At 44.4% G+C, this 25,859-nt stretch overlaps 2 long non-coding RNA genes across 2 annotated transcripts in view; both read left to right on the forward strand.

Annotated features, from left to right (window-relative positions):
* The window catches only part of LOC143818055 (uncharacterized), a 71,294-nt gene that overhangs the window by 44,765 nt on the left and 670 nt on the right, over window positions 1-25,859 (forward strand). The gene's annotated exons all lie outside the window — the stretch shown is intronic.
* LOC143818053 (uncharacterized) lies at window positions 13,599-14,215 on the forward strand. Its single transcript, XR_013224285.1, has 3 exons — window positions 13,599-13,664; window positions 13,748-13,892; window positions 13,979-14,215. It is a non-coding gene; the product is annotated as an uncharacterized LOC143818053 (long non-coding RNA).

A 25,859-nucleotide genomic window follows, 5' to 3' on the forward strand; every position in this document is an offset into this window, starting at 1 on the left:
CAGTACTCCGGGACTGGGAAGAAAAACAACAATACAGATTAGTAAACAGACATACAATTTTGTTGAGTGCAAAACAATAAGTATACTTGAACAGGCTTCCCTTTATGGGAGGTGAGGACACTTTTAACGTTACAAACATAGTCAACATTATAAATTACAGGCTATACATAACTCCTGTTACCCAACCGGGTATTCTACTTAGTGCAAATTCTGGAACAATAAATTAACATTGCCTTTAAGAAACATACACTCTTAGTTTACCAAAGGCCTTCCTATAATCACATTACAGGGTAGGGTAACTTCACATTCTCCTACTTTGAACCTGCAGGACCGCCTGTCCCTATGGCACCAGACCTACTGCCTCTCCTTTCTTTTACAGGACCGCCCCGTTCAGCCAGAGCCTACTGCCTTTCGCTACTATACATAGTATAGACATAACATTCCTTTCGTTTAAAGAACTCTGAGCCAGCTCTACTCGGCTCCTTTAAGGACTCACTCTCTAACCCCTACGGGTTCGCTTTCTGTCCTTAGTAACAAAGTAACTTTCTATGGGGACGCAGGGTTTACCTTCTATCCTCACCTTCATCATTACTTCTTTACTTTCAACTACGCAGATCTCTACTTCTACCCCTGCGGGCTCTCTGCATCTTTTCCTTTCACAAAACATTATTTTCAGATTTCACAATTCAAACAATTTAAACACATATAACTTTTCATGTAAAACAGTTACATTCTTTCTCAAAGCATCATCATATTACCGTTCTAAAACAGTATCGCTTTCAAGTTCAATTCCACGCATCCCCTTTAAGAGGGGACCAAGCCTTTCTGAGGTAGCTCGTCTTCTCAGCCTACCAGTCCACGCAAAGGCTCCGGAATGGCATCTTCGCAAAGTGTCTTTTAACTAAAACCAGTAGGAAAGGTATCTTCGCAAAGTGTCTTTTAACTAAAACCAGTAGGAGGCACCCTTAAGAAGGTGCAACTATTTACAAGGAAGTTCGAATCATGCACAGTCCATGATTACTGCAGTTTGTGTAAAACTTCTGGAAAACAACAATAGTGACCCCGGGTCAACAAAGGGGTCACCTTTTAAAGTTTACCCTGGACGGGTTTAGCAACAAACAATCAGGAACAGTTAAAGGAAAACTATTTACATTTTTCAGGTTTCCGAGGTTTATTCTTCTTCAGGTGGCTTTGGTTCCGGGACCCCGGCCACTGTAGCGCCAGTGTCCGCGGTGGGTCTTCCCAGTGCAGTCAGACCACTTGACGCCTGAACCTGAAGACGGATCCTGGCTGCCAGCTCAGTTGCTGCAATGATATGGGCGGTGGCAATGTTGGTAAGCTCCGCTACATTTAGTTCGATCGCAGCTGAGGTAGTAGATGACACTCTCTCAGATCCACATCGGCGAACGTTGCGGGCACACTCTTCCCGGGCACTCCGATGGCGGATATCTCCTGACCGTGCAGGCTTCAGACCCTGGTTCACGGCTAATGCAGCGGAGACTTGCCCCATCTCTTTCCAGTCTTTCCATTGGGAAATCAGGCACTGTTTATATTGTTCCCAAGTGAGCACGGCAACGGCGTGGCTTCTTCTCCAAACCCCATTCGACTTAATCCGGGGGGCCTCCCACCGGAGAACCACTCCCTCTGAGCTCACATCTAGGAACTCCCCCATTGCGGTCGGTGGCAGGGGTACCAGACCCTTCATCACTTCGGGGGATGATGCCACCATTCCCGCCATGAAGAGGCGGCTACTGTTGTGAGAGGGGTCGGTCGCGAGAGCGGGATCGAGCGGGGAGGCAGGGGTGTCTTCCGTACCTACGCCTGATGTGGTTCCACCGATGTCGCTCCGGTCCATTAACAAGGGTGCTGGAGTCGGCTGCAGCCCGGACTGCGGCTCCTCCAATAGGATTCTCGGATTCGGCTCCGCTTGCTGTAGTTCCTCCTCCTCTAACTCCGAAGTCAGGATTGGTGGACGTAGCCCCGCTGTCGGGTCCGCAGGCTTCCGGTCCATCGTTGGTGAAGAAGGGCAGGCCGGAACTGCTCCTTCCTCGCTCAGGCACTCGCCGTTCATCGTCGCTGCCCGATAGTCGGTGGCAGTGCATGCACCTAACTCCGCCATTTCTCCGAGGTCGGGCTGCTCCATCCCCAGCCCCTCGCTGTTGCATATCAAGGAGTGTTTCTCTTCCGTTTTGGGGCAGGCCATTCCTCTGCAACCAGAAGTGCAGGGGGCGGTAGCCATTTCTCGCGCCACACTGGGAGTCTCCACCCATAACACGCCCTCCTTCCCCTTGGATGTAGCAATGGCGGCGTCTTTTGGTGGGAACTTCTGGCGGCTAATGGCGCAGCACAGTCTTACAATAAAGTACAGTCCTAGCACAGTAAATCACAGTCTCTAGGCACACATGACCTGATTCTTCAGGCTTAAGTAGATCCTGTTCGTGACGCCAAGTTCTGCAGCGCCCCCTCCACCGCCGCAGGGCCGAGGGGTACCCGGTACCGGGCCTCTGAGTCTCTGCTTCTGGGGTTGTCACGACGGCTAGGCCCCGGTCCGTGACCCTGCCGTGGGGGGCGCACAGTAAAAAGCAAGGTGTGGGTGTTGGTAGTAATGATAGCGATGTAGCGGTGCAGTTGTGGGGGTGCAGGTCGCAGTAAATAACAAGGACACCAGGTTGCAGTCTCTTTACCTCTTTACTGGAGATCTCTGAGTCCTCAGTCCAGAACACGGTTCACCAGGCTACGCAAGTCCAGCCGGTCCAATGGCACCTCCAGAGTCCTCCTCTCAGGTGGAGATCTGTGCCTTCCTTCTAGCGCTATGTGTTGTAGTCCTTCCCTGCTGTGCTCACGGAAAGTGACCCCACAACGGTTGTGTCTGTTTCTTAAGTTCCCTCACAACTCGATTTGATGTTCCTCTGTAATCCACCCCTTCCCTGTATTCAGGTTGGAATGGCACCCGTTTGTCAGGTAGGCCTGGAGTTCTTCCGGGACCCTAGAGACGCCCCTCTCCCGCAATTGCCCCCCAAGACTTCATAGGTGATATGTGGTAGACAGCCCGCCTGAGACCGACTGTCCTGCCGCTGTTTGGAGTATGGCTTGAAGCTGTATTCTAATCCACTCCCTCGGCGTTCCGGCCACCGGTATTGCGCCTCAGCAGGGTGCTGCCTCTTTCAACAAAACCCCTGCTGGTATTCTCCTTCTGCTTGATCTCGTTTCTCACTCAGCACAATCTGCCTCGCTTCTAGTCCTTTCTTGGGCACCGCCGCTAAGCTGAGCAGGCACGGTCCCGTTACGTTCTCTCAATGCCAAGCCTCTGCCAGGATCCCACCCCTGGCAGAGACCCTACAGTCTCTCCCTTCACAACACCCTCTGCCACAGGGTGTTGCTCTGTTCAATCCCGTCAGCGTTCTCTTCTAACTTCCTGCCTGACCCCCAGTTTACCCACTATGGTGGGGAGTGGCCTAATGAATAGCACCCTTAGCTCCCCCCGGAGGCCCTGCTGTGAAACATATTGGTGTCTGTGATACCTGATTGGAGGAACTCCTTCAGTGCCATCGAACGTACCATGGCTCCCCTTAGTGGCAGAGCCACAGTACTGCAACGACCAGGACTCTGGGGCGCTGCATATTAAGTAACAAACACAAAAGCTTAGACAAGACAAATATAAACATTTAAAATTGAGCATAATTTGCCAGATCAGGTTTCCTGGGTCAAAAATTAGCACTGTGGTACAACCCATAAAACCAGCATGATGACCAATAGAGTGACATGAATGTGGTGTATATCCGAGAGAAGAATGAATGGACAATACCCTTAAAGTGATGTCAAGTAGTATTCAGTAAAAAAGAAAGGTACAATGCACATGTGCAGACAATAAATGCAGTATAAAAAGAATATGTAAAAGACAATAAGCAACAACTATGTGCAATAAAGTGAAATGTGTAGAGTCACCCCGGCAAATCGACTCATAGAAAACGCCTCATACGGCAAAAGGGTAACCCACGCATATCCCTACAAGAGATGGCTTCCTCAGGAGTGAGATTCAGTGGCTAGGGTAGGATAAATATGGAGGGCATAGATGGACTTGGCATTCAAAGATATCAAGGTGCACATGTGCTGGACACTGACAGCTTGGGGCCCATGTGCAAGAAAAGTGTCTGCCCCCCCTCTCTGCCCTGCCCTGCCCAGCAATGGGACCCCGAAGCCTTGGGTTACGAGCAATAGGCCAGATTGCCCTTATTATTACCACTCTGCAAGCAGGGGCATATATAGAAATCACAGGCCCTCATAGCAAAAGTTCTTTTCTGGCTCCCACACCTCTATGTTTATATTTTTCATTGCGATGGAAATATATCCACTGTATGTATGTATGTATATATGTGTGTATATATATATATATATATATATATATATATATATATATATATATACATATATTTATTCAAGGTCAGACACTGACAGCTTGGAGCCCCTGTGCAAGAAATGTTTGTGGGTCCCCGCCTATTATCAGGTACTGGGCATCCTCCGCCTCCTCACAATTCATTATAAGTCCCTGATAGTGTCTTCTCCCTCCTTTCAATTCATTATAAAATATCCTATGCATCTAACCCTCTCCTCTCCCACTCCTCAATAAATTTCAAGTCCCTGATAGCATCATAATGAGTTGTGAGATGGAGGAGGACACTATCAGGGACTTAGCACCCTCCTCCATCACCCAATTCATTTTACATCGATATCTAACATTCTCCTACCCCTGTTGATAAGCCCAATATAAGTCCCCCTTCCTCACATCCCAATCCTCCTCATTGTCCTCTCCCCCACCTCCATCATTGTCCTGGAAGCCTCCTGAATGCTAGCTCCTGAGAGAGATGTCATATGTGTTTTTGCCAAAATTCATGGGCAGGACTGTATATAAACTTTTTATTTTTCATTTGAGCCAGACAGGTTGTTTTCTGATACCAGTTTGTTTTTTTTTTGGTTTATGACGCAATAAACCACCCAGAGACTATAACCACATGTGTGCCTGTGTCTATGTAAGGATTCCGAATGTTCCATGGAGCCTGTCTTGCTCTTGTCCAAGATGGAGTCTGGTACTTCACCCAGTCCTGGAACTTCCTGTCTGTCCTGCAATTTAAGTCTGGGTCAGGAGATCCTCCTTGCCTGAGTATTTTGTTGCTTTCTGCTTCTGAGCTCCCTCCTGGCTTGCCTCTGGAATCCCTGCTGCTGCTCTTTACTCGTGCTCTGCCTCTCCACTACCAGTTGTCTTCAGTCTGCTGAGCTGCTTCCGGATCCTGCTGTACTGTCTTAGTTAATAGTGTAAATGGAAAAGAACATCCCATCATGTATTTGAGCTGGAAGCTCTCGTCATGCGAGAAGAACTACGCCATCGTCGAGAAGTGTCAAGCCATAAAATGGGGCTTGGATACATTGAGGTATTATCTACTAGGCCGAAGGTTCAAACTTGTTTCCGATCATGCCGATCTTAGAAGATTAAGGAAGAAAAAGGGTAAGAACACCCAGGTGACTAGGTGGTTCTTAGGCCTCCAGGATTTCAAGTTCCATGTAGAACACAGGCCCGGGAAATCACACAGGAATGCAGATGCCCTCTCCCGAATTCCCTGTTTGGTGTATGAAGGTGCCAAAGCCCCCGGCTTTGAGCTGAGGGGGGGAATATGTGGCAGTGTCACTGGCACTGTATGTGAGGGGAGATACGTGTCACAGAGATTGCTTTCCTTCGTGATCTAGAAACCCATGTTTCTTTTCAGCATGCTATGTTATGGGTGGGTTTTTAGGTGAGTAGGTAAGAGATGGGTGGGATGCCTACTCACCATATATCTACTTCAAGGGTGTGGCTGGGGAAATAAATATCCAGTCATTCTTTTTTTTCTCGGTTTGTGTTGTGTGGAGGTAGGCAGCCTCCTGACTGCCATCTCCTGAGAGAGGTGCCATATGTGTTGACCTGGGCAGGATTGTATATGAACCTTTTATTTTTCATTTGAGCCGGACAGGCTGTTTTCTGTTACCGTCATACATGGTACGTTCTGTAAATGTGATATAGTCAGCAGTGTGGTACCATGGTGAACCGTGCTAGGACCAATTCTTTTTAACCTCTTTATTAACCACTTCATGACTTTGGGATTTTCCGTTTTTCCGTGTTCGTTTTTTGCTCCCCTCCTTCCCAGAGCCATAACTTTTTTATTTTTCTGTCAATATGGCCATGTGAGGGCTTATTTTTTGCGGGACAAGTTGCACATTTGAACAACATAATTGGTTTTACCATGTCGTGTACCAGAAAATGGGAAAAAAATTCCAAGTGCGGTGAAATTGCAAAAAAAGTGCAATCCCATGCGTGTTTTTTGTTTGGCTTTTTTGCTAGGTTCGCTAAATGCTAAAACTGACCTGCCATTATGATTCTCCAGGTCGTCATTATGAGTTCATAGACACCAAACATGTCTAGGCTATTTTTTATCTAAGTGGTGAAAAAAATTCAAAACTTTGCTTAAAAAAAAAAAAATTGCGCCATTTTCCGATACTCGTAACGTTTCCATTTTTCATGATCTGGAGTCGGGTGAGGGCTTATTTTTTGCATGCCGAGTTGTTGTTTTTAGTGATACCATTTTGGTGCAGATACATTCTTTTGATCGCCCTTTATTGCATTTTAATGCAATGTCGTGGCGACCACAAAAACATAATTTTGGCAATTTTAATTTTTTTTCTCACTACGCCGTTTAGCGATCAGGTCAATCCTTTTTTTTTATTGATAGATCGGGCGATTCTGAATGCAGCGATACCAAATATGTGTATGTTTGATTTTTGTTTTTATTGTTTTATTTTGAATGGGGCAAAAGGGGGGTGATTTAAACTTTTTAATTTTTTAATTTGTTTCATATTTTTTTAAACATTTTTTTTACTTTTGCCATGCTTCAATAGCCTCCATGGGAGGCTAGAAGCTGGCAAAGCCTGATCGGCTCTGCTACATAGCAGCGATCATCAGATCGCTCCTATGCAGCTTAATTACAGGCTTGCTATGAGCGCCGTCCACAGGGTGGTGCTCACAGCAAGCCGGCATCAGTAACCATACAGGTCTCAAGGAGACCTCTGGTTACTATGCCGACGCATCGCTGACCCCTGATCATGTGACGGGGGTCGGCGATGCGGGCATTCCCGGGCGTGCGGCCGTAAGCGGTAGTTAAATGCCGCTGTCAGCGTTTGACAGCGGCATTTAACTAGCTAATAGCGGCGGGTTCATCGCGATTCCACTCGCCGCTATTGCGCGCACATGTCAGCTGTTCAAAACAGCTGACATGTTTCGGCTTTGATGTGGGCTCTCCGCCCGAGCCCACATCAAAGCAGGGGATCTGACCTCAGACGTACTATCCCGTCCGAGGTCAGAAAGGGGTTAATGACCTTTTGGATGGGATTGACAGAGTAAAGCGTCAGTCTTTGCTGCTGACACCAAACTATGTAGGATACTAAATTCTGACCTTGACAGTACAATTTTGCAAAACGATCTGGATAAGATGTCTAAATGGGCAAACGCTTGGCAAATAAGATTTAATGTAGGTAAATCTAGAGTATTGCACCTAGAACGGAGTAATCCTATTGCTGCAAATACATTAAATGGGAGTATACTTGGGACTTCCGAAGAGGAGAAGGACTTGGGTATTCTGCTTACAAGTAAGCTGAGCAGCACCACTCAATGTCAAGCAGCAGCCGCAAAAGCAAACAACATTTTAGGTTGTATAAAAAGAGAGATAAAATCCCATAATCCCAATGTATTATTACCCTTTTATAAATCACTAGTGAGGCCACATCTAGAATATGGGATCCAGTTTTGGGCTCCACTTTTAGAAAAGGAAATTTGAGTCAGTTCAAAGGTGGGTAACTAGATTATTGCAAGGGATGGAAGACCTCTCATATGATGAGAGGTTGGAAAAGTTGGGCTTGTTTAGTTTAGAAAAAAGACACCTCAGAGGAGATCTCATTTACATGTATAAATATATGTATGGTCAGTACAGAGGACTAGCGCATGACTTATTCCATCCAAGAACCATACTAAGGACTAGACGGCACTCAATACGAGTGCAAGAATGGTGATTCTGACAGCTAAATAGGAAAGGGTTCTTTACAGTTGAATAATTCAGAAGGTGGAATTCTCTACCACAAGAGGTAGTAATGGCAGACACTATAACAGCTTTTAAAAAAGAGTTGGATGATTTCCTCAATACACATAAAATTACAGGTTATAGTTAAATTAGTGACAACATGAACAATTGGTGGAGAAAGGTTAACTCTGCTGTTCTGTTTGGGTCTATTTGACCTTAAAAAGTATATACACAAGTGTACAGCCAATGTGAACAGAACATCAGAGTTTTAAACTTGATGGATCTAGGTCTTTTTTCAACCTATGTAACTATGTTACTATGTAACTTCATATTATTACATTCCATTGGAATAGCACAATGTATGCTTAGTAACTGTGGCCATTTGGAGTGGCGTAATGCATGCTTTGTGATAGAGGCCATTTCGGAATAAAACAATGTGTGTTTGATTGCTGTAGCCACCATTTTGGAGTGGAATCACAAGCGCTTCATGATCACTGCCGTTTTGGAGCGGTATGACATATGTTCAGTAATTGTGGCCATTTTGGAATAGTGTATGTATGCATGCCTGCTGATAGCGGACATTTTGGTAAAAAAAAATCTTACCTGTTTGGAGGTATAGGCCATGGAACCATATTCAAGTTCAACCTAAAACCTAACATGTTCATCTAAAGAAATTAAAAAAATCCCATAAGTCAGATGCTAATTGCCCATATTAGTTTAAACATTTCTTCCCCACTCCATATACGGTAATGAGACTAGTTCCCTGGATCAACATCCTATCATGGAATTTAGTGCCCATACCCTGTAATGTTATATTTGTCTAGACAAAAGGCATCCAGGCCCACATTGAACTTTTTTGGTGAATTAATCATTGCATGTTGTGGCAGAGAGTTTCATAATCTAATGGCTCTTTCAGTAAAGAATCGTTGCCTGTGATGATGGAGAAACCTTGTTTCTTCTAGATAAAGAGGATGCCCCCTTGTCATTGTTTTAGTCCTAGATGTGAAAAGATCATTAGAAAGATCTCTGTACTGTTCCTTCATTGTTTGGAAAAACTACGGTTTAGAGACAATTTTATTACAATGTACAAACTAAATAACCCTGAGTTTGATAACCTACCTTAAAAACATTCCTTTAGGCCATGTGCACACGTTCAGGTTTTTTCGCGTTTTTTTCGCGTTTTTTTCGCTATAAAATCGCGATAAAAACGTAAAAAAAACGCTTACATATAGTTCCTAATCGTTTCTATGGATTCCGCAAAAATAGTGCAAACGTTGCGTTTTTTTCCGCGAAAAAAACGATTCGCGGAAAAAAAAGCAACATGTTCATTAGGGTATGTGCACACGTTGCGGATTTCTTGCAGAAATTTCCTGAAGAAAACCGGAAATTTTCTGCAAGAAATCCGCATTTTTTTTTTTGCGTTTTTTTTCCTTTTTTTTCGCGTTTTTTTAGCATTCTGCAAGCGTAATTAGCTTGCAGAATGCTAAAGTTTTCCAAGCGATCTGTAGCATCGCTTGGAAAACTGACTGACAGGTTGGTCACACTTGTCAAACATACTGTTTGACAAGTGTGACCAACTTTTTACTATAGATGCAGCTTATGCAGCATCTATAGTAAAAGATAGAATGTTTAAAAATAATACAAAAAATAAAAAAAATGCTTATACTCACCCAGACATCTCATCAGCGGCGTCCGTTCGTCTTCCTATAGCTGGTCTGTGCGCACAGGACCTTCCGTGACGTCACGGTCACGTGAGCGGTCACATGACCGCTCACGACCAATCACAGGACAGTGACGTCATCGGCAGGTCCTCCACCGCACATCAGCTACAGGAACCGAAGCGACAGCGTGCAGTGGAGGCAGGAAGACATCAAGGGTGAGTATAGGACTATTTTTTATTTTAATTCTTATTTTTTGACCACTTATATGGTGCCCAGTCCGTGGAGGAGAGTCTCCTCTCCTCCACCCTGGGTACCAACCGCACATAATCTGCTTACTTCCCGCATCGTGGGCACAGCCCCGTGCGGGAAGTAAGCAGATCAATGGACCCCTAGGTGTGCGGAATCCCCTGCAATTCCGCATTTTAATGAACATGTTGCTTTTTTTTCCGCGATGTGATTTTTTCGCGGAAAAAAAGGCTACATTTGCACAAAAAATGCGGAATACACTTAAAATAATGGGAGGCATATGTAAGCGTTTTTTTCGCGTTTTTATAGCGGAAAAAACGTGAAAAAAACGCGAAAAATACTTAACGTGTGCACATGGCCTCAATTTTGCGGAATCGCTGATTTCCCGCACACATAGCCTTGCATTGAAACGCTAGAAATCCGCAAACATATAAAAAAATGCGGATTTCTAGCGTTATTTTTGCGGTAAAACAGGAAGTGACAACACAATGGCCATCCCATCATGCCATGCATGCATATCCCATAAAATCCAGGAAGCGGAAACTCCCACATTCCCGTCTTCCTGCTTATAGCTGCCGGCATGGAGTGCTACGATCGCATGAGCCTGGATGTGGTGCAGATGATAAGTGTGATAAGAGTGTGTGTGTCTGTGTATATATGTGTGTGTGTCTGTGTATATATGTGTGTGTGTCTGTGTATATATGTGTGTGTCTGTGTATATATGTGTGTGTGTCTGTGTATATATGTGTGTGTGTCTGTGTATATATGTGTGTGTGTCTGTGTATATATGTGTGTGTGCGTGTGTTCGGACATCGGCCGATGAGACTACACCCATCGGCCTTTGTCTGTTCCCTCCAAGTCGTTGCAGCAGGCTCAGCTCGATGGGAGCAGTATTTCCCATCGAACTGTCCCTGCTGTTATGTCCGTCCCCGAAATGTTGTTGTGGCCCCCTCATCCTAAATTTCATAGTAAAATGTAACCAAATTTCCCCCACAAAATGTCCCCTTATTAAAAACAATGGTGGCCAGTGTTTACATTGGTGGCCAGTGTTTACATTGGTGGCCAGTGTTTACATTGGTGGCCAGTGGTAAAAATCACTAAATTAAATTATCCCCCTGTCGTGTCCCTATTTTTTAATAGTCCATTAAATTCATTTTCATTGGTGGCCAGTGGTTACCTGTGGAAATAAATTATATATACCTGTCCCCGCCGATCGCCACCTAAAATAAATAAAAAAAAACAAACCCGCACTCACCTAAACGCCCAATTCCACGAATCCCTCGTCAGAAAAAAAGTAAAAAAACAAACCACAATGTATACCTACCCTCCGCAGCATCCAATTAAACGAGTGTCCCACGAGGATCTTGAGTTTAGAGCAGCCGCATAACATGCGGCTGCTCTAAACCGCGGCCGCCGATACAATGAACGGGATCGTAAAGCGATCCCGTTCACTGTATACCGAGTTCTCCCGAAGGCAGCTCGCGCTGTTCGGGTGAACTCGTTCGGTACTCACTGCGGCTGCGCGGACTCTCCGGCTGACCGGAGATGAACTCTGGAGCGTGGGAAATTTTTTCTCATGCTATCTGTTCATCTCCGTTCAGCCGCTGAGGCTGCGCAGAGATGAAATATGTCATGTACAGTTATGTTTACAAGGGAACAGGTGCATTAGCACCGGTTCCTTTGTAAATCAATTTTTTTTTTTTTTTTTACCCTTGGATTACCAGTTTAATAAAATGTGGTCAAAAACTGGGTGTCTTTATTTCATTAAAATTTTGAAATCATTTGTCTGTCTTTATTAACCCTTTTAATGTGCAAGGGTTAACAATGGATAGGTGTCATAATTGACGCCTCTCCATTATTAATCTGGCTTAATGTCACCTTACAATAGCAAGGTGGCATTAACCCTTCATTACCCCATATCCCACCGCTACAGGGAGTGGGAAGAGAGTGGCCAAGTGCCAGAATAGGCGCATCTTCCAGATGTGCCTTTTCTGGGGTGGCTGGGGGCAGATGTTTTTAGCCACGGGGGGGCCAATAACCATGGACCCTCTCCTGGCTATTAATATCTGCCCTCAGTCACTGGCTTTACCATTCTGGCGGAGAAAATTGCGCGGGAGCCCACGCCATTTTTTCCTGTGATTTAACCCTTTAATAGCTTTAGCGCCCAAATATGTCCCCCTCCAAAAAAATGACATGGTTTACTGTGTGTTAGGCTACGTTCACATTTGCGGTCCTCGCCGCAGCGTTGGGCGCCACAGCGGCGCCGCATGCATCATGCGCCCCTATATTTAACATGGGGGCGCATGGACATGCGTTGTGCTGCGTTTTGCGCCGCATGGCCGCAAGCGTTGGACGCAAGAAACGCTTCAAGTTGAATTTTTTTTGCGTCCAACTTTCGGCCAAAAAGGACGCATTCGGCGCAAAACGCAGCGTTTTAGCATGCGTTTTGCCGCGTTTTAGTTTGCGTTGTGCGCTGCGGCGCCGACGCTGCGGCGCACAATGCACGTGTGAACGTAGCCTTATTCCATATAAGAGAAGAGAGGAGATATAAAAAACCGGGAATTTAATTACAGGCCTTTCTGCAATCTAGCGCTGTATGTAATAGTGAAATATATATATACATATATACACGCACACACACACACACACACACTAGATGGTGGCCCGATATACGTGGTATGTCGCCCAGCCCACATAGTATATCACGCAGGCCACATAGTATATAGCACTGCCCATGTACTATATATCCCTGTCACTTATATAGCTCAGCCCATGTAGTATATTGCCCAGCCACGTATATAGCACATCCCATGTAGTATATTGCCCAGCCACTTATTTTGCACATCCCATGTAGTATATAGCACAGGCCACGTAGTATATTGCCCAGCCACGTATATAGCACAGCCCATGTTTATTGCCCAGCCCATGTAGTATATTGCCCAGCCACGTATATAGCACAGCCCATGTAGTATATTGCCCAGCCACGTATATAGCACATCCCATGTAGTATATTGCCCAGCCACTTATTTAGCACATCCCATGTAGTATATAGCACAGGCCACGTAGTATATTGCCCAGCCACGTATATAGCACATCCCATGTAGTGTATTGCCCAGACACTTATTTAGCACATCCCATGTAGTATATAGCACAGGCCATGTAGTATATTGCCCAGCCACGTATATAGCACATCCCATGTAGTATATTGCCCAGCCACTTATTTAGCACATCCCATGTAGTATATAGCACAGGCCACGTAGTATATTGCCCAGCCACGTATATAGCACATCCCATGTAGTATATTGCCCAGCCACTTATATAGCACAGCCCATGTAGTATATAGCACAGGCCATGTAGTATATAGCCCAGCCACGTAGTAGCAGGGAGAAAAATTTTGTGCGTAACGACCCAAGAAACCTTCACTTACATGTATTTTCTTGCACACGGTCTTTGTGCAACTGTAGATAACCGTATATTTCTGTTCTTTCACTGTAAATTTTAATACAAATTTTCCCTTGTAATGTGTTATTTTTCAGATTGACACATGATTGGTCACATGAGAATTACAAGGGGTCAAAGCGTGATGCCTGGCCCAAGATTGTAACAACTCTATTTCCTGAGTGGCCAAATCTATCTAAACAGTGGCAAACAACAATTTGTAAGTATTGATTTCTTAAATTTTTTGGAAAAAGTAAGGAAATGGGATTAGTAATATTTTATATTTAAATTCTTTCATTTCAGTGGGCGATGTGAGGAAGAGGTGGCGGTCAGTGACAGATCGATTCATGAAGTCCCTCAAGACTCCGAGTGGCAGCTCGCCGCCAAGGAAGCGGGTGCCATATGCAGACCAGCTGCAGTTTATATTGGGAAGCCGGAGTTTGAGGAGGTAGTTTATATATAAAAATTGTTTAGCTTGACATAATGATTGAAAATATTATTTTTTTAACATTGTTTTTTTTCTTTGGTCTGCAGAACTGAAAGCAACGTGTGTGCCCAAACACCTCCGGACCTAGGTGACTCCACGGAGGACAATATTGGAGAGGAAGTAGAAGAATGCAGGATGGGCAGCCAAGCTTCTCCGGGGGACATGTCTTTGTCCGGAAGGTCACAAGAGGTTACCGATACCTTTGGAGAACGTGACATAGCACCTCGTGCGGGAGAAGTTTTGGACTCTAACACTGCTTCTACTTCCTCGGACGCTGCAGCCAACTCTGGTGGTGGTGTATCGAGGCACATGGGGATGGGGGCTGCTTCTGCCCGTCCCGTGGCTTTGAGAAGGGCGGCACCAAAGAAGTCTAAACAAGCTCAAGTAATAGAAAACTTAACAAGCCGTACGCTCAATCTGCTAGACAATTCGGCAAAGCAGGATGAGCAAGAAAAATTTGGGTCACTTTTGGCAGACCGCCTTAGAACACTGCCACGGGACAAGCAGCAAATGTACATGACAGCAGCCAATTGTCTGTTAACGGCAATTGATGGGACATCCACCCTACCCCCAGCCCAACAAATTATGATGGGTATTTTTAATATTTTTAATAACCCCATTGTGCCTCCACCACCACCACCAGCAGCCGCACCGCAGCGTTATGGGCAGGCGGCAACATACAGGGCCGACCACGTAGAGGCCTACAGTTATGGCCATACACATGGACCTACAGCAACTGGCCATCGTACCAGTACACCCAATTCCAGTCTCTCCTCCCAACATGACTCATTTACGGGTTATGGATACCACCCGGAATATCACAATTTTTGAGATTGGATGTCTCCTCCTTTTTGAGTAGAGATGGGAGTGTAGAAAATGTTTTACTGTGATGAGAGTTCTAGCCCAAATGTGAATAAGTTATTTACGGTTTTTCCAAAAAAATCTAAATTTATTGAAAAAAATTTATTGTTATTGATTTTTGGATATTACATCAGCTAATGTATCTTCCTTTAATAATGTTCACAACATTTTCTGTTATGTAATAAAATTATTTTTTAATGTAATAAAAAAAGTTTTGTTATACTACTCTGAGTTGGAATGATTACCAAATGTGAAGACCGGATAATGTGATCTGATGAAGCAATATTAACAAAAAAAAAACCATGGAAACGATAATTATTCAAATAATATTTTTTTTATTTATTAACGATTATTTGCTTTCAGATTGATGATTAAAAAGGGTCCTTGGTAGCTAGGAAATAGTCTTCACTAGATAGGGATTAGGCCTCGCATTTTCTCTGTTGTTATCATCTCTGCCATACACACTGGTTCCTTTTTTTGTATGGGTTTGGCCATCATATGTTCTCTGCTGTTATCGCTGACGTCCAGGCTTGGGCCTTGATTCGGTTTAGGCATCCGATCTTCTCTGCAGTTCAGGCTGCTCAACACCGGCACAAGAGTATTGCCAGTGCACGGCACCTTCAGGACTCATGAAGTAGTCTGCGAAGGTTTCTCTCACACGCACACCTGAGTTACATTGCCTTCCTTGACCAAAGTTGTCCACTGCAACTAATTCTGACACCTGTGGCTCCTCAACTACCTCTGTGCTGTATTCCCGAGCATAGTTGTGGAGCACACAGCATGCCTTTATCACAGTGTCCACGGTCTCCGGATCTAGCTGGATGGCAGTGTGAAAGATCATCCACCGACTACACATGATCCCGAAGGTACATTCCACATATCTTCGTGCACGGCACAGCCTGTAATTGAAAATCCTACGCCGATCATCCAGTGCTCTTCGTGGGTATGGGCGAAGCAGGTTGGGCTTTAAGGGAAATGCCTCATCCGATACCATCACAAAGGGCACTGGATGTGTGGAACCAGGCAAAGGTCTTGGGGCTGGGAGCGTGCCGCCATCTTGAAGAATTTGAAGTCCAATCTGTGATGACTGCAGCACCCGAGAGTCCCCAGAACTGCCATAAGCACCGACGTCGATGGCAACAAACTTGTAATGTGCGTCAGCCACCGCCATCAGGACCACAGAAAAATACTTCTTATAATTAAAGAAGCTTGATCCTGATCGTGGTGGCTGCTGAACCCTTACATGTTTGCCATCAACAGCACCTACGCAGTTGGGGAAATTGGCCACAGTTTGAAAACCAGCTGCAACCTGCAGCCAAGTCTCCTCGGTTGGGCAAGGCATCACGATGGGCTGCAACGTCTGCCAGATGACGGTACATGTGCACCGTACAATTTGCGAGATGGTGGATTTGCCTAGCCTAAATTGGAGGTGCAGGGATGTGTAGCTCTCTCCTGTAGCTAAAAACCTGATGAGAGAAAAAAAAAATTCTTTAGAATAACTAATAATGGGGGCACTCGCAGCATTGCGGCAGCATTATGGGTGAACTGGCAGCATTATGGCAGCACTATGGGGGAACTGGCAGCATTGCGGCAGCATTATGGGTGAACTGGCAGCATTATGGCAGCATAATGGGGGCACTCGCAGCATTGCGGCAGCACTATGGGGGAACTGGCAGCATTGCGGCTGCATTATGGGGGCACTCACTGCATTACGGCAGCATTATGGGTGAACTGGCAGCATTGTGGCAGCATAATGGGGGCACTCACTGCATTACGGCAGCATTATGGGTGAACTGGCAGAATTATGGCAGCATAATGGGGGCAATCGCAGCATTGCGGCAGCACTATGGGGGAACTGGCAGCATTGCGGCTGCATTATGGGGGCACTCACTGCATTACGGCAGCATTATGGGTGAACTGGCAGCATTGTGGCAGCATAATGGGGGCACTCACTGCATTACGGCAGCATTATGGGTGAACTGGCAGAATTATGGCAGCATAATGGGGGCACTCACTGCATTACGGCAGCATTATGGGTGAACTGGCAGAATTATGGCAGCATAATGGGGGCACTCACTGCATTACGGCAGCACTATGGGGGAACTGGCAGCATTGCGGCTGCACTATGGGGGAACTGGCAGCATTGTGGCTGCACTATGGGGGAACTGGCAGCATTATGGCAGCATAATGGGGGCACTCGCAGCATTGCGGCAGCACTATGGGGGAACTGGCAGCATTGCGGCAGCACTATGGGGGAACTGGCAGCATTGCGGCAGCATTATGGGTGAACTGGCAGCATTATGGCAGCATAATGGGGGCACTCGCAGCATTGCGGCAGCACTATGGGGGAACTGGCAGCATTGCGGCTGCACTATGGGGGAACTGGCAGCATTGCGGCAGCACTATGGGGGAACTGGCAGCATTGCGGCAGCATTATGGGTGAACTGGCAGCATTATGGCAGCATAATGGGGGCACTCGCAGCATTGCGGCAGCACTATGGGGGAACTGGCAGCATTGCGGCTGCACTATGGGGGAACTGGCAGCATTATGGCAGTATAATGGGGGCACTCGCAGCATTGCGGCAGCACTATGGGGGAACTGGCAGCATTGCGGCAGCACTATGGGGGAACTGGCAGCATTGCGGCAGCATTATGGGTGAACTGGCAGCATTATGGCAGCATAATGGGGGCACTCGCAGCATTGCGGCAGCACTATGGGGGAACTGGCAGCATTGCGGCTGCACTATGGGGGAACTGGCAGCATTGTGGCTGCACTATGGGGGAACTGGCAGCATTGTGGCAGCATAATGGGGGCACTCGCAGCATTACGGCAGCATTATGGGTGAACTGGCAGCATTGTGGCAGCATAATGGGGGCACTCACTGCATTACGGCAGCATTATGGGTGAACTGGCAGCATTATGGCAGCATAATGGGGGCACTCGCAGCATTGCGGCAGCACTATGGGGGAACTGGCAGCATTGCGGCTGCACTATGGGGGAACTGGCAGCATTGTGGCTGCACTATGGGGGAACTGGCAGCATTGTGGCAGCATAATGGGGGCACTCGCAGCATTGCGGCAGCATTATGGGGGAACTGGCAGCATTGTGGCAGCATAATGGGGGCACTCACAGCATTGCGGCAGCATTATGGGGGAACTGGCAGCATTGCGGCTGCACTATGGGGGAACTGGCAGCATTGTGGCAGCATAATGGGGGCACTCGCAGCATTATGGGGGCACTCGCACTATTGCGGCAGCATTAAGAGGGAAACTGGCAGCATTGTGTCAGCATTTAGGGGGGCACTCGCAGCAAGGCCTTACCGCAAGGTGATGAGCAGCCTTTCCTCTGCAGAGATTGCTCTTCGCATGACCGTATCTTCATAACTGAGGTGTGGACCAAGAAGAATTAGAAGACGATCAAATGCCTCAATGGAAAGCCGGCAAAACTGAGTAAATTTATCTGGAAACCTGAAAATAAAAATAAAAAAAAGATTAAATAAAATCAAATAATTTTAAACACACATTTTAAACATAAAGTACGTTGTATATAGCAATAAAAAGTAAGAAATAAAATCAGCTGTCAATATACCATTTCTCCCTATATCTTACCTCCTTAAATCCCGGTAAAGAACATGGAAGTGTCCCTTTTCCTCCCGTTCCTGAATAATGGGATGAACCCACATCCTTTTTTGACGTCTGCTATTCCTTCTTCTCCGAGATTGCTCCTATGGGAGAATATAGAATGTATTATTACATGGAACTGTACAACGCATGGAAAACTGCTGCCAATCCGCAGCGTCACAAACTCGGCATCTCCGCAGCCTAAGGCTGGGTTAACATTGCGTTCCCCCAGTCCGTTAGCCGGATTTCGTTACACCGCTGCGTAACGCGATGAAACGTAGTCTGCTAGCGCCGTCATTGACTCCTATGTCGGACGCATCGCAAGCCATGTGCCGTCATTTGAGTGACGGTCGGACCCCGAGACTCGGACTGCAGCGTTGCCGTGTCTGTCACTGCTAGCGCTGATAGAGCTAGCAGATGCTCTATCGGCGCTAGCGATGTGCCAAAGTCAGCACTTGCGTTACAGCAGCCCGTAAACGTATGTGTTGAACGGGCTGCTGTACACAGTGTGAAACCAGCCTAATACGCAAAGTGTTCACATCTAATGACATTATCCTACCTGCTCGCTGTGGTGGTGCAGCAAAAGCAGTGCCGTATGCAACAGTAGCCGGTTCTGTTGTGGAGTAAGACGATGGTGCGGCATGTTGAATCCAACAAGGAAGCAAAATGGAGAAGAGGGGTTGGACCAGGAAATGACCTCATGGGAGGTTTTTTTTTTTAAACCAACTTTATGTGTTCTAAAAAACGCACAAAAAACGCACAAAAAAACGCATCAAAAAACGCACAAAAAACGCACAAAAAACGCACAAGGATTTCCTGGGAGTGGTGCCAGATTTTCCTCAGGAAAATCTCAGGAAAATTCTGCACAAATTCTGCACAAAATCCTGACGTGTGCACATACCCTTAAAGGGAACCTGTCAGAAGGAGTTTGCTCAGTAAACTACAGACACTGGCAGATTGGCGCTGTTACACTGATTAAAATCATACCTTGGTTGATGAAATCAATCTTGTGGCTGTTGTTTAATCTGTATTTTCAGTTTTCAGTTAATGAGATTCTCATGCTACAGGGCAGCCTGTGGGCAGGGATGTGGACTGGGCTTTATGTGGTGTTCTGCTTACATATTCATCTGTATGGGCTTTTGACTGGTCACTGATTCTTCAGCGACCTGCCCCCTATTTTACATACTGCATATACTATGTTGTGTTTAGAAAAAATAAATTTACATTGAACAAAATGGCACCGGCGGTGGCACCTGCACACTAGCAAGTAAAGTATTATGCCTATAGTATTACCAGCTAACCCCCCCCCCTGAAAAATACAGATACAGATTAAACAACAACCACAAGATGGATTTCACCAACCAAGGTATCATTTTAATCAGTATAAGGCCGGCCTCACACTCAGTGTATGTAAATACGGTCCGTTTTTTACGGCCGTAATACGCAGAAAAGTCCCCAAAATAGTGATCCATATGTCATCCGTAGGCAGGGTGTGTCAGCGTATTTTGCGCATGGCATCCTCCGTATGTAATCCGTATGGCATCCGTACTGCGATATTTTCTCGCAGGCTTGCAAAACCGGCATCTAATGGATTTATGTGCTCAAATGTTCGTTAAAACATATATACAGTATATATATATATATATATATATATATATATATATATATATATATATGTCATTGAGACACATATATATATATATTCTGTATTTATATTTAATTCAGCGCAATATATGTGAAAAGCCAGTAATTCAATTGCCGGCTTTTCATTTCTCCTTCACAAACCCGACATGATATGAGACATGGTTTACATACAGTTAATGTTAGTAGTGTGTATGTGCAAAATTTGGGCACTGTAGCTTGTAAAATAAAGGGTTAAATGGCGGAAAAAATTGGCGTGGGCTCCCGCGCAATTTTCTCCACCAGAGTGGTAAAGCCAGTGACTGAGGGCAGATATTAATAGCCTAGAGAGGGTCCATGGTTATTGGTCCCCCTGGCTACAAACATCTGCCCCCAGCCACCTCAGAAAAGGCACATCTGGAAGATGCGCCTATTCTGGCACTTGGCCACTCTCTTCCCACTCCCGTGTAGCGGTGTGATATGGGGTAATGAAGGGTTAATGTCACCTTGCAATTGTAAGGTGACACTAAGCCAGATTAATAATGAGAGGCGTCAATTATGACACCTATCCATTATTAATCCAATAGTACAAAATGGTTAATAAAACACACACACATTATTTACAAGTATTTTAATGAAATAAAGACACATGTTGTTGTAATATTTTATTAGACTCTTAATCCACCTGAAGACCATCGTCCTGAAACAAAGTTAAAAAAACAAACAACAATATTCCATACCTTCCGTCGTTATGTCCCACGAAGTAAATCCATCTGAAGGGGTTAAATCATTTTACAGCCAGGAGCTGTGCTAAAGCATTCGCTCCTGCCTGTAAATCCCCGGGTACTGAATGGAAAGCAGTTTGATCTGTAGTTACCTTGAGTTGCGGTGATGCGCCCTCTGCTGGATGTCCTCATATGAACTCGAGCGTGAGAACTTTTCCAAGGCTCCAGTTCATGAGGACATCCAGCAGAGGGCGCATCACCGCAACTCAAGGTAACTACAGATCACCCTGCTTTCCATTCAGTACCCGGGGATTTACAGGCAGGAGCGAGTGCTTTAGCACAGCTCCTAGCTGTAAAATGATTTAACCCCTTCAGATGGATTTACTTCGTGGGACGTGACTGATCATCGGAAGGTATGAGATATTGTTGATTTGTTATTTTTACTTTTTCACAGAACGAGGGTCTTCAGCTAAATTAAGAGAATAATAAAATATTACAACAACCTGTGTCTTTATTTCATTAAAGGACTTTGTAATAATGTGTGTGTGTTTTCTTAACCATTTCGTACTATTGGATTAATCATGGATAGGTGTCATAATTGATGCCTCTCCATTAGTGTGTAATCTGTAATTTTCTTGCCCCCATAGACTTCCATTGGCGATTTTTTTGCGCAATACGGTGACAAACGCAGCATGCTGTGATTTTGTACGGCCGTAGAAGACCGTATAATACGGATCAGTAAAATACGGCTGATAAGAGCTGGGACATAGGGAATCATTGGGCCGTGTGTTATGCGTATTTTACGGACGTAGTTTATGTGCTCATACGTCCGTAAAACTCGCTAGTGCACAATCCTGCTGACAGGTTCACCTTAACAACCTTGATCGCCCTTCTTTGCACCTGCTGTATGTCCAGCTCAGCTACAGTGGCGATGAAAAGTTTTGCATTATTTTTAAAAATACTTCTGTCTGGTTATTGTGATGCCATTTTCCTTGTCATAAAGGTGATAAAAAGTGCATGAAGTTGTCATCATGTAAGGCTTTAATTTTAATCAAAATGCTTTAGAATATAGGTATGGTCATTTAATTAAAGAAAACCGACTTCCAAAAGTTTTTAATATACTATTTATTGATCACAACATAGAGAGTAATTCATTGTTTACAATGCCATAAATTAGTATTTTGTAGTATTACCTCTTGCTTTAATTACTGCACCACACCGAAGGGGCATTGAAGTCACTAGGGAATTCAAGACATCCTGAGGGATCTTGCTCCATTCCATTTACAAATTTGCAAACAATTCATCTTTATTGCTATGGGTATGGGCCCCAACTCGTCTTCCTAACTCATCCCAAAGGTACTCTAAAGGGTATAAGTCAGGTGATTGGCTTGGCCATTGCAACAGGAGAATATTTTTCTTAGCTAACCAATTTTTGACTAATTTAGATCTGTGCTTAGGATTATTGTCTTGCTGGAATTTCCAGACCCTGCCTACTTTGGTTTTATCATGTGTCAGCATTACATTCTTCAGTATATCCTTGTACATGATAACATTCATAGTTCCATCAATTCTATGCAGAGAGCCAATGACACATACAGAAAAGCAGCCCCAAATCATGACATTGCCGCCACTATGTTTCACTGTAGGTGTTTGGTATCTTACATCATTACGTTTTCCAATTGGGCGGTAAATATAGTGCATGCCATCACTACCAAACAGATTGAACATGGATTCATCTGACCACAACACCTTAGACTCTTTCCATTGGCTGTGTTCTTTGGCAAATTCAAATCGGACCTTCCAGTTCTTTGCAGAGATGAAAGGCTTCTTGACTGGAACTCAAAAGGTATCAACCACTGATGACTCTCAATTCTAAATATTTAACTGGAACTCATGCATTCAACCCTACTTCTCTTCACAACACAGTATGGCGACTCACTTTGACTTACATTCTTTGTTCATTTTGAGCGAAATCTGTGCAGCACATTTATGGACATTAGATACTGACATTTTCTTAATAATGTGATCAACTTTGGAGTAAGTTTTTCGTAGTCGTTCACTTCTAGGTTTGTCAGATGTTCCAGAACCTTCTTTTTCTTTCTTTATTATACTTGACACTTGACTCTGAGGAATTCCATAGCTACCTCTTTTTGGCTTTTGCCTGACTTTACTCTCAGAATAATAAGCTTTCTGACATCTGGTGATAAATTTGTCCTTGTCTTTGCCATGCTTTAACAGAAAAACACACAAACAAAAATAAAAAAATTTTAGGCAAAATTCGACTAACCATAAAAAAAATGCACATTTGGTCCAGCACATGTTGAAAACTAACACAAAAAAAAAGGATAAAACAATGGCAAACACAATTTTTATCATTATAGCTGACAACCATTTGCTTTCGGTTTACTAAAATCACCAGGAGAATGTCATCACAACAACCAGACAGGAGTAATCATACTTTAAAAAAGTTTAAAGCTTTTAGTCGCCACTATATATGCTGGATCACAAAATGATACAAAGTATTCCAACTGCTGCTGCACTAGTGACTTGTATAGAGGCAAAATTATGTTCTTATCAAGAGCAAACTCCGTCATGGTTGAAAGTCTTTGCACCCTTGAAGCTGTTCCAGAAAATCAAGTATTTCTCCTTGAAATTGTGTGAAATTATGTTCAGTTTGCCTTTTTTCTCTATTATTTGTGTTGTTCCGATACACACAAAGGAATAAACATTTGTTTAACAAATCTTGTGAAATTGAATTAATTTTCTAGGAGAAATACTTCCTTTTCTGGAACAATTTAACCCTTTTCTGACCTCGGAGTGCGTCAGAGGTCAGATCCCCTGCTGTGATGCGGGCTCCGGCAGTGAGCCCACATCAAAGCCGCAACGTGTCGGCTGTTTTGAACAGCTGACATGTGCGCACAATAGTGGCGAGTGGAATCGTGATCCACCTGCTGCTATTAACTAGTTAAATGCCGCTGTCAAACGCTGACAGCGGCATTTAACTACCACTTCTGGTCTCCTTGAGACCTCTTTGGTTACTGATGCCAGCTTGCTGTGAGCGCCACCCTGTGGAATGCGCTCATAGCAAGCCTGTAATTAAGCTACATAGGAGCGAACTGATGATCGCTGCTATGTAGCAGAGCCGATCAGGCTATGCCAGCTTCTAGCCTCCCATGGAGGCTATTGAAGCATGGCAAAAGTAAAAAAAAGTTTAAAAAAATATTAAATAAATAAAAAAAATATAAAAGTTTAAATCACCCCTCTTTCGCCCCATTCAAAAACAATAAAAATAAAATCAAACATACACATATTTGGTATGCCAATTCAGAATCGCCTGATCTATCAATAAAAAAAGGATTAACCTGATCGCTAAACGGCGTAGCGAGAAAAAAATTTGAAACGCCAAAATTACATTTTTTTGGTCCCTGCGACATTGCATTAAAATGCAATAACGGGCGATCAAAAGAACGTATCTGCACCAAAATGGTATCACTAAAATCGTCAGCTCAGCATGCAAAAAATAAGCCATCACCCGACTCCAGATCACGAAAATTGGAGACGCTATGGGTATCGGAAAATGGCACAATTTTTTTTTTTAGCAAAGTTTGACAATTTTTTTCACCACTTAGATAAAAAAGAACCTAGACATGTTTGGTGTCTATGAACGCATAATGATCTGGAGAATCATAATAGCAGGTAAATTTTAGCATTTAGTGAACCTAGTAAAAAAGCCAAGCAAAAAACACGCATGGGATTGCACTTTTTTTGCAATTTCACCGCACATGGAATTTGTTTCCCATTTCTAGTACACGTCATGGTAAAACCAATGATGTCGTTCAAAAGTACAACTCTTCGCACAAAAAATAAGCCCTCATGTGGCCATATTGATGGAAAAATAAAAAAGTTATGGCTCTGGGAAGGAAGGGAGCGAAAAACGAACATGGAAAAACGGAAAATCCCAAGGTCATGAAGGGGTTAAAGGGTGCCAACACATTCAGTCATGACTGTATGTTCATACAATAGCATGTCATGTCAAAATATTAATGATCATTTTTCTAGGTTGTTTAACAAACTGCAAGTAAGATAAAAGCCTTTGACGTATGACACTGTTTAATTACAAAAGTGGGCTATTAATTTAAAGTGTAAAAAAAAATGTAAATAGTGCATGGCATATAATTTTTTAAGAGAACATATCATCACAAAGTGACCTATTGCTTAAATCAGGTTTTTGTATTAAATGTTTTTTTTTTTAATTTTTGCAATTTTTTTTTCATAAAAAATGAAAATATATCACATTAACTATTGGGGCTATTTTAAACTCGCACTTTCTGTTCGTTTGGGAAATCCATATGTACCACAGCAGCTATAGACTGACTCTGATACTGTCCTTTGTAATAAAGCATCTAATGAGCATGTACAAGGTTCATTGTGAAGAGAGAAGGAGAAGAATGGGTGGATTTTGTGTTATCCGCTGGGAATAGAGATGTTGCCTATGGCCGGCCTCACACTGGCGAGTTTTACGGACGTATGAGCGCAGAAAATACATCCGTAAAAAACGCATAACACACAGCCCAATGATTCTCTAAGGCCCAGCTCCTATCAGCCGTAATTTACTGATCCGTATTATACGGTCTTCTACGGCCGTACAAAATCGCAGCATGCTGCGTTTGTCACCGTATTGCGCAAAAAACTCGCCAATGAAAGTCTATGGGGGCGAGAAAAATACGGATTACACACGGACCAGCAGTGTGACTTGCGTGAAATACGCCAGAAATCTCCAGACATCGCCAGGTGCAAGGAATTGAGCCAAGCCCTCAAACATGAATCCCAGACATGCTAATTAGCTGAAAAAGCCACACAGACATCCCGGAAGTCTGGTGGTCGCCTCCACAGAGTGGAATGCATCATGGCCAGGATAATTAATGTTGACATGCTCCTCATCCTGGTCCAAGAAAGGCCAGAAATATGGGACCAGCGGGATCCCAACTACTCAAACCGGGCCAGGAAAGAGGCAGCTTGGAGGGCCATCTGTGGTCTTCTATTCCCTGATTATGCCCAACGGCCACGTGCGGAGCAGACAAGTCTATGTAAGTACACTCAT

Source organism: Ranitomeya variabilis, chromosome 3 (assembly GCF_051348905.1).
Source record: "Ranitomeya variabilis isolate aRanVar5 chromosome 3, aRanVar5.hap1, whole genome shotgun sequence".
NCBI lineage: Eukaryota > Metazoa > Chordata > Amphibia > Anura > Dendrobatidae > Ranitomeya > Ranitomeya variabilis.